Raw genomic sequence first — 9,827 nt, forward strand, 5'->3', positions numbered from 1 at the left:
CCACAATCTCTCTTATTAGCTCATGCAACACCCACAACTCTATTCTCTTTACTGATTTCATCTTCATAAATTCCGTCTCCTTGTTGGCCGACTTTAGGAGGCCTTCTATAGGGTGACTAATTGGATTTTGTCCGTCACACTTTTATGGTCCTCAAAATTGAGCTTCAAAATAAAATTTAATTTTTGGAAATTGATCGTTTCTCCATCGTTTTTCTAAAGATTTTTTGCAGTAGACAGATCTTGATTATCCTATATCTCACAAATTGAAAGAAATTTCTAAAAGTATCATTCCTGATTAAAGAATTTCCAGATTCAAATTTCATCAAATTGACAAAATCAAAAATCAAATTGAGTAAATCAGAACAATTTAAACAATTTTCTAAGAAATAAAGAATTCAATCATACCCAAATTACCAATTTTATCTATTACACATCCTAATTACATGGTATTTGATTCCTAAAGAAACATTGATGGATAAATCAATCAAAAATAAAATAAAATACAGATGATCAATAAGAAAGAACAGAGCTGTTCAACTCAGTAACTGAATCACTTACACACTCACTGAGTCACCACTCGTCTCAAAACAAGTTCTTCTCTTCACCGTACAGATAGCCACTGAAAAAATCAAAACTGAACACCATTCATAACCCAACTCGGAAAATGAGAAGAGAAAAGAAAAAAAAACTTGTGTTTGGTAACGTGGTGGTAAACAGAGGAGGAAGCTGTAATGCTGCTGCTGTCAGTGAGGAAACAAGAAGGCGAAGGAGAAACCTAATATTTTTTTTTTGGTGCTTATTTGGGCTGCCCAAATTACCAAGATGCCCTTTTTTTTATTTTGTGGTAATTAAATATTTATTCCTACTTTTGATAGGCTATATAAATATCTTTATCACACAATAAATATATCCTCTTTATCTATAAACCCATCCCGAGGTCCATTAACATTTTTTTGTTTCCACATTTACCCTCCCCACATATTAACATATATCATTCTTCTTTGTTTCTATCAAAAAACGCTCGACACAAATCTCTCCCACCATCTCCATCGCCTCCACACCACCATCTCCATCGCCTCCACACGAACAGTACCATAACCTCTGTTTCCTCCGCCACAATGTCAGTAGATCTATTTCGTAAAACCTCATCTATTTCGTCAACAAATCCATCGAAACAGATAAGTTCTCGTTCTAATTTTACTTTTCGTTCTATTGAAATTTCAATTTCAATCCACTAGATTAATCAAAATTTTAGGGTTTAATATCTGTGTTTCAGTTGTGTTTATCGATTGATTTGATTTTAAAATGTATTTCATATTTGTAACTAGTTGACCTTGATCTGTAATACCCGATAAATCTTTTTGAATTTAATATGTGTAAGCTCAATTATTCTGTAGCAGCTAGCAACTATTCTTTTTTGTTTTGCCATGAAATTGTAAAGGGATTGTAGATGTTGTTTAACACATTAATGGTAATAGATTCAGTTTCCTCCTTAGATACAAATGTATTGAAAGATTACGATGGTTTTAACCAAACATGGATCAAATGATATAACGAGATAAAGCCAGTATTGATGTGGATGTGTAAATTATAGATAAAGCCAGTATTGATGTGGATGTGTAAATTATAGATTCATGGGTATGCAAGGTAAATTATAGATCAATTTGATCTTCATGTTTGTAATCTTAGGTGGACTGTATAACATGTACATGTTTGCAGGTCTCTACAAGTGTTGCTTTCTTTGAAGTAGCCCTTTTTGGGTTCAGTTAGACTGCTGCTACTTTCTTGGTTGGATTCTCTTCCACATTCTTTCAGGTACTTTCTCTTGATGCATTTATTAATTCAATAATTCTCTTCCAACTTGTATTGTTGATCTTTTTTTTTGGATCAATTATTGTTGTTGATACCTATGTTGATCCTTTTTTCTTGGATCAACTACAGTTGTTGATCCCTAATTGGATCAACTATTGTTGTTGATCCTTTTTTTTGGATCAACTATTGTTGTTGATACAAAATACCTAAACCAGTAGTGGTGGTGGCGGTGGGTGGTGGCGGCGACAACGGAATGGGTGGTGGTGGTGGCGTTAGCGGTGGTGGCAGCAGACAGGTGGTGGTGGTGGCGGCGGCGCCAGTGGTGGTGGCGGCGCCAGTGGTGGTGGCGGACTGGTGGTGGTTAGCGGTGGTGGCGGCAGACAGGTGGTGGTGGTGGTGGCGGCGCCAGTGGTGGTGGCGGACTGGTGGTGATGATGCAATGGCGGTGGAGTGGTAGTGGAATATTAGTGGTGGTGGTGGTGGTGGTTGGTAGGCGATGGTGGTGGAATGGTAGTTGAATATTGGTGGTGGTGGACCTAATGGTGGTAGAGTGGTGGTGGTGGTACCGGTGAAGCAGTAGAGGAAGAAATTTATTCTATTTTGAAATACAAGAAAATATTATATGGACGAGAGTATCAAGGTAATCCAATTTTAAATGGATAAAGTTATTAAAAAGTAGGGATATATTTATAGAATGTTAAAACTAGGGACATATAATTAATATACTTTTTTTTTTTCCTTACAAGTGGTTTACATGCGTACATGGTACAACATCTGACTAGTGCCATTCAAGATCAAGATGACACTTAAGCATTGGTTCCCAATTATGAGAAAGAGAGAGTAGCTGTGCACAAATGAATAATAACCAATAATGCTAGGTTTACGGGGGCTCAATCCCGTGAGAAATTCCGCTCCTCACATGACCTGGGACCCACCACAACCTTTTCCTATCCAAATGCAGAGATGCATTCCCCTCTCCGTCCGATCCCCTCACAGGATTTCACCCGAGTTTTTTGGGTGCGAGTGTAGCATCCCTCAATAATAACACATTAGTAATTCTAAATATTTGTTCTCTATCATCTTTTTCTTTTAAAAATGGCTAATTCTGTCTTTTACTGCTATAAATAAAAAATGAAATTATAAGAGTATTGATTAGGTAAAACGTTACACCACTTGTTTTGTTCCTAATAAGTAAATCATTGATGGTGGTAAAATAACAAAATTTAGTTTAAATGGTCGTAAAATACCAAAACTTTGTTTAAAGCCGATTTAAATTTTTGGTTAGCCCTTACTACTGCAGCAGTCATTTAGTTTTACATGACACCATAACTGCTTGCATTTTTAATTGCAGCTAAAGTCGAACCAGTAGGTACTAGACGAGTATCACATAATGTAGCTTAAACCCATGAATGCAGATGAATCATAATAAAGACCAATCACTAGCAAAAACACACACCAATTCTCACTTACCGTCTAAATTACAAAATCTACAGGATTAGAAGACAAAAAGATATGAAACTCAAAAATTGATTGCTAATTATCATTTGCATTAATCTTACCTCAAACCGAACAAACTGATTGCAATCTTCAACTTAGAAAAAAAAATTAGGATCTCATAAAAATCGCAGAAACCCTAATTCAATCAAATACATTAGGTTGACGTTTCTCTGTAAAATAATCGACTGCAGAATTGATTAGATCAATTTACCCAATTTTGAATTTAGGGTTACAAGTTAGAGAATATTGAATATTTAATCAACCACATCCAAACTTTGTACTCTAAAGTCGAAATTGAGTAAAGATTATGGAGATTTAGGGTGTGAATCGATGGAGAAGAAACTGGATTTCGATGACGAAGAAGAAAGGATTGGAGAGAGATTTCTGCTGTTGTTCGAATCCTGTTTGGGAAAAAGAATAGACTAGGGGATAGGAAGAAGAGAAGAAGAAAAAGGGAGGAAAAATGAAATTTTGGAAGTGGTCGGGATTCGAACCCACGACCCCTAACTGTATTATGTGTTTTTGTTTTTTCGTTTTACAGAAATGTCCTCAACATTATTAATTATTTACGTCTGTTTAAAGAAGGAAAAAAATCAAAGAGGGGTAGTGAGGTCTTTTCATCGTGAACCAAATCCAATCTTTTTTGTGAAATTGGAAAAAAAAAGTCATGTCCCATTTGACACAAAGTCACCATATATAGAGTCCTCCCTCGCTTCGCTCGGTCGGCCTAATCACGATAAACTAAATACAGAAATAACGATACGTCCACGAAACTATGGATGAATCAATATCTGCAGTGGTCTAGCTTAATTCAGAACACCAAACTGTATATGTTGACGGAACTATTTGCAGTGGTCAGGAAAGAACAATTTAATCCGTAATGATTCAGGAAACACCTTTGTGTAAAACTGAGAGGAGAAACTCGAGAGTACTTGATTAATTCGAACCCAAAACAAACCCGTAATGGCTTTATCGGGATATATTCCTTATCTGCTGCCATTATTACAGAGAAAGATCCAGAAACAAAGAACTGGTGACGATGCCAACCAAATTGTAGTCGTACATGGCATAGGATTCTTATAGAGCGTGTACAAAGACACACAGATTAGGAAATCCATTTAAATTTGGTATTGTTTTTTAATTCCAAACATAATAAGTCACGGTTTCCTTTTATGATTATTATTTTTTTTAATTCATCATCTTATTTTTTAAAACCAATCATACGTTACAAAGTGTTCTCACCAGAACGCTTGTTTCACAAAATTCAAAAATGACTTATTTCGACCAATAGGAAGCAAGGGTTTCCTCACCGTTCAACGCGAAAACTTTATTTTTCTAGGCCTTTAAGTCTTTAGATGTTCATAAAGGAGCAATAGAGTTTTGAGTTCACAATGGAGAAAATAGCAGAGATGCTCAACAACCAAAACTGTGGCAATGAAACAACTCTTTCAGGGTTTGTAGTTCTTGAAAGTAAACAAACTTACATTGTCAATAATGCTACACATACCGGGAGATAATCCTGTAAATTCTCCCGGTAAAGAGAAAAGTGTGGTGGATCCACCCTAAAAATGGCCCCCTGTTAACTCCCTGGTGGGCTCCATCCAAAGTTTCTCTCTACCGGGAGAATCCACAGGATTATATCCCGGTATGTGTAGCACTACTCGGTACCGGGAGATAATTCTGTGAATTCTTCCGGTATATAGAAAAGTGTGGTGGATCCCACTCCAAAAACTGCCCTTGTTAACTTCCTGGTGGGCTCCACCCAAAGTTTCTCTCTATCGGAGAATCCACGGGGTTATCTCCCGGTATGTGTAGCACTAATCTTACATTGTGTACGAAACTACGTTGAGTGTCCTGTTCATCCAAACAACAATATGAGTGTATTAGGTGAAATCAACTATGTATTATGACTGAATCATCTAATGCCACAATAAATTAATTATGAATTTGGGCCAGTAACTCACGTGCAATACTTGAACATTATCCCTTTCATAATTGCCAACCAAAATTGAGCACTGCATTGGACAAATTCTTTGTATCCGTCCGTACCATCTAAAAATCCAACTGCATTATGAGGAAGTCTATAACCTGACAAACGTCATATAGAAAAATATTGAAGTTCTTATTTCTAATTGTGAACGTACTACCGAGGCCAATAAGCAGACACATTTACTTCAGGATGAACATCTCTAGAATCCAAGTTCTTAGTTATACTTAAGGGTGCACACGGTACGGTTCGGCTCGGTTCTTGCCGAGACCGAGTACCTGTACCTTACACCCTTCGGTACCAAAAAAATGGACCGGTCCCGGTACCGAATACTTCGGTTCCGGTTCCATTCGGGACCGGCCGGTTCCGGTCGGTACCGGTACCGGTTCCGGTTCCATTTCAGGGAAAAAAGAAAAAAAGAAACCTACTGCCATGTTTTTTACTTTTTTACCTATTTTTCAATATCTCAAAGCAACAACTAATAAGTAGCAATATTAATAGCAAACCAAACAGCAGTTCGTCACCTATACTGTTAAATAGGCATTTCAACCATGGTTTTACTCCAAGTAACTGTCTTAGAAACTCCGAAGCCTTGGTGGCGTTAACCATTCCTTGAACAATTAATCCCTGTTGATCAAATCGGCCATAACTGCTCGAAGAGGACGTCCGTGTTGCGAAAGTAGTCTACATTGGAAAGTTGAGAGAAAACACCATGATTATCCCATTCATGGGTCCAATATCTCCACACTGAGGTCTTCCTGTCAACTTCCTTTGGACCATTACCACTTGGGACAAAATAAGCATCTAACCAATCATTGTACAGTTTATTGACTAGTACTCTTTCATTCAGCAACTGTAGTAGGTGTGTTAGCAAGGGTAACTACTCCGCAGAACATTGGTTGCGGCTGAGATCTATCACATATTGCACAGCTATCCAGGTTGTGGTTATAGTTATCTCATTAATGTTTCTCCTGTTGGACTTTTATTTTGTGGTGTATATAATGAACATATATTGTGAAAATCACCTCTGTTGGATGATTCCGAGGAGGTCTGCCTTAAGTTACAACACCCTTGGAACAATAAAACGCCTTCTGAAGTCATTGTACCAGGACTTATCTTAAAGAAAACCATGGTTCATGTGTTAAATTTTGCTGATAGCACTTGTTATTCGGGACTTCGGTCCGGTACGGGACGGTTCATGTGTTGGACCGTGTACCTGTACCCCCAGAGCTCGGTTCCTATTTTTGGGACCGGTACTTGTACCTTGTACCTCGGTTCGGTCCAAAATCAGGTACGGTTCCATCGGTTCCGGTTCGGTCCGTCGGTCCGGCTCGGTTCCTGTGCACCCTTAGTTATACTCACGTTCTCTTAAATAACTTCCCTCACCCAAGGAACATTACTCTTAAGGTATGCAAGAGAATGCAACATTCATTCTATTGAGGATGAGATGCAGTGCAACCTAATTTACAAGCTAGGCCTTAACATCACAATAATTCAAAATGTAGCTTGTTATGGTTGTTATGTGTAAGTAAAAAGAGCATATTACAACAGAGTGAGAATATTTTACATCTTTAGCTTCAAGATAAGATGGAGAAGATCAGCAACTTCTCAAGATAATTCATAATCCAAAAGTAGGAATTTCTCAAATCATATCACCCGTTGGCAGCTTCATACAATCCAATTTGAAGAACAATCAAAGTAATCTTTAACCTCGTTTACCGATTAGAAAAAAAGAAATCTTTATCGTCATGTACAGCTCCATGTTATTCTAGCTCGATTACAGTCTCATGATGTCTTCTATATACATTAGAGAGAATGACTGAAAATTATTGTGTCAGTAAGTGGCTTAGGCTGCTTCTGTTAGAGCATTGTTCGGTCGAACTCGCAAGCGTTGTTATCTCAAGCTTGGTTGTCAAGTTTAGTTGATGAAAACTATATACTTGATTTCTAGTCTACTTATAGCTATGTCTCGGATTAGGATAGAATATGTAGTTGAGATTTAGACTTCACGACGTTCATTGATTGAAGACGAAGATCTACTGAGGATGGCTTGGAGGAACTTCATCAACAAAAGGTATGTGGAGACTAAAACTTATCTATCACTCAGAAGTCTATTTTATTCTATCTCCTAATGAGACTAAGTCGTATTGCTATATAGACTTTGAGATTGTGCACATTTGAATATTTCGAGCTGAGTTTATCTCGCTTATCCATTTCTCGAAATATGAGTTGAAAGCTTTTTGATTTAGCTACGTTCATCATATTCTAGACGAGTTTAGTTTGAGACAATTTATTGTTAGAAACTAAACATTAAGTCAAAAGATGATCATGTGAAAATTGCCTTGAAACATCTTACATGATTTTTGTGAGACAATCATTTGATGTCCACTTGGAAAGTTTCGTATTGATCGTTCGATCACTTGAAAATTACTTGAAGCTAATAGTTTGTGTGAGACAGTTATTGTCGTCTTCTAAGGATGTTTCAATGATTGAAATGAGAGTTTAAAACAATTAACCATGTCTGGATACGACACAGTATGCGTACCTAGTATACCAACCGTGTTGGTATGATTCAGGTCCGAGAACCGTTTTTGCGTACCTAGTATGCGAACGGTTTCACTTGAGTTGGGTCCGGGACAGCTGGTCTCGTAGCTGGTATGCGAAGACAAGGTCAAGGTCCGGAGCTGTTGTTTGCATACATGTTTTACAAACATAGTGGTTAAGTTTTAAAATCGGTTAAATATAATTCTCGTACTCATGAACTAAAACATTTATGAAATAAGAATGCAATCTTTGCAAACCGTGGCTTAATGTTCATGAATTGATTCTTGTATAAGTACTTTGTACAATTACAAATCAATCTGGTTTTGCTTCAATTTGTTCATATATATTTCTATGATATAGTGAACAATTGAACAACTCTATGTGAAACACAATTAGATTAATTTGATTATATTTCATGTTTTATTGATCATCATATTTGATGTAGAAGTGTCAGATGAATATGGTTAAGACAAAAGTGTGCTTATGGCTAACTTCGGTTAACTATTTTTGAGCCAACTCAATATACACGTTTAGGTACGGTTATCCAAATCAAAATAAAGGTATATCTCATTTGTGTGTAACAAGCTAAGACCATCTAACGGGGGAGATTAATTGCTTAATTCCTAAGCAGACTTAGCTTGAACCTTAGATCGGGATTTCATCTAACAGTGAATAATGAATGCTTTGTTACTAAGCTATCTTAGCTTTGTTTGAAAGCAAACCCTGATTTGAAAGGCTATAGGGAGAACTATAGCAATTGGAAAATCTAATTCCGGCACTTTCCTGTGATACTAGTTGCGCACTAGAGTCGATTCTCCTTTAGCCTAGATTTTTCTTAAACCATTATAGGTTAACGACTTAAAGACTTCATTGGGATTCTGAAGCCAGATCCAACTATTTTCTCTGTAGTTGCGTATTCTGATCTTACTTCTTCTTTCGTATTGAGTACTATCTTCTCTAAGATTTTCTCAAGATTTATCTCCGATAGGTAAGATATAAAAAGTAATCACAAAGCTCTTCGTCTCATTCTTCGTGATTCCACAATAACTTGTTTCTACTACCATATAGTTAAGTTATTGTGATGTGATTGATATTTCAAGGCTTCACTCGGTGTTGTAATACTGGATTATCAATTGGTTCATGTGCACCTTGATTTATCATAAGGAGGAACAAAACTTCATAGGTATTTCTGTGGGAGAGGGATTTATCTATCAGAATAAACTTTTTTGTGGGAGACATATTTGCTTATAAGTCTTCGACTTTGGTTCGTAACAACTCTTAGTTTTGGGTGAGATAAGCTAAGGGAATCAAGTGCGTAGAATCCGGCGTGGTTCAAGAGGCGTAAGGAACGCGATTGTACTTTAATCAGTGCGAGATTGGTTATGGCTCAACTACATTCCAGTCCGAAGTTAACTTGTAGTAGGATAGTATCTGTAGCGTCTTAATACAGTGTAGTGTTCAAGTCTGGACTAGGTCCCGGGGTTTTTCTGCATTTGCGGTTTCCTCGTTAACAAAACTTATGGTGTCTGTGTTATTTATTTTCTACATTATATTTTATATAATTGTAATATCACAGGTTGTGCGTAGTTCAGTCAATTGGTAATCCAACCTTGCTTGTTGGATATTAATTGATTGACACTTGGATATTGGTCTTTGGTACCATCCAAGTTATTTCTCTTATCAATCAGACTCACAGATTCTTGTATGTTCGGTTGCATATTGATTTGAGAAATTGAGATACAACTCTTGGATATCTTTCCTTGATTGAGTCTGACTATCTAGTTGATTTTCTTGGAATTATATTGGAGTTTGTTCCATACAGATTGTCGAACGAAATATTGGGTGGGGTTGTTAGACCCCGCTTTTTCAATTAAAGTTTGCTTATGTTGAGCATTTCCAATTAAATTACTCTATAAGGTTCTCTTGGATTCAATCCACGTGGTTTTTTAATGTCCAAAGAAATCCTTTTTTTCTTATAAAAGTAAAG

At 36.9% G+C, this 9,827-nt stretch overlaps 1 long non-coding RNA gene across 1 annotated transcript; it reads left to right on the plus strand.

Moving 5' to 3' along the window:
* Positions 1–2,346: 2,346 nt before the first annotated feature.
* Positions 2,347–2,957, plus strand: LOC113331852. Its single transcript, XR_003351227.1, has 2 exons — positions 2,347–2,452; positions 2,559–2,957. It is a non-coding gene; the product is annotated as an uncharacterized LOC113331852 (long non-coding RNA).
* Positions 2,958–9,827: the final 6,870 nt, after the last annotated feature.

This window comes from Papaver somniferum, chromosome 1 (assembly GCF_003573695.1).
Source record: "Papaver somniferum cultivar HN1 chromosome 1, ASM357369v1, whole genome shotgun sequence".
In the NCBI taxonomy this organism is placed as follows: Eukaryota; Viridiplantae; Streptophyta; class Magnoliopsida; order Ranunculales; family Papaveraceae; genus Papaver; species Papaver somniferum.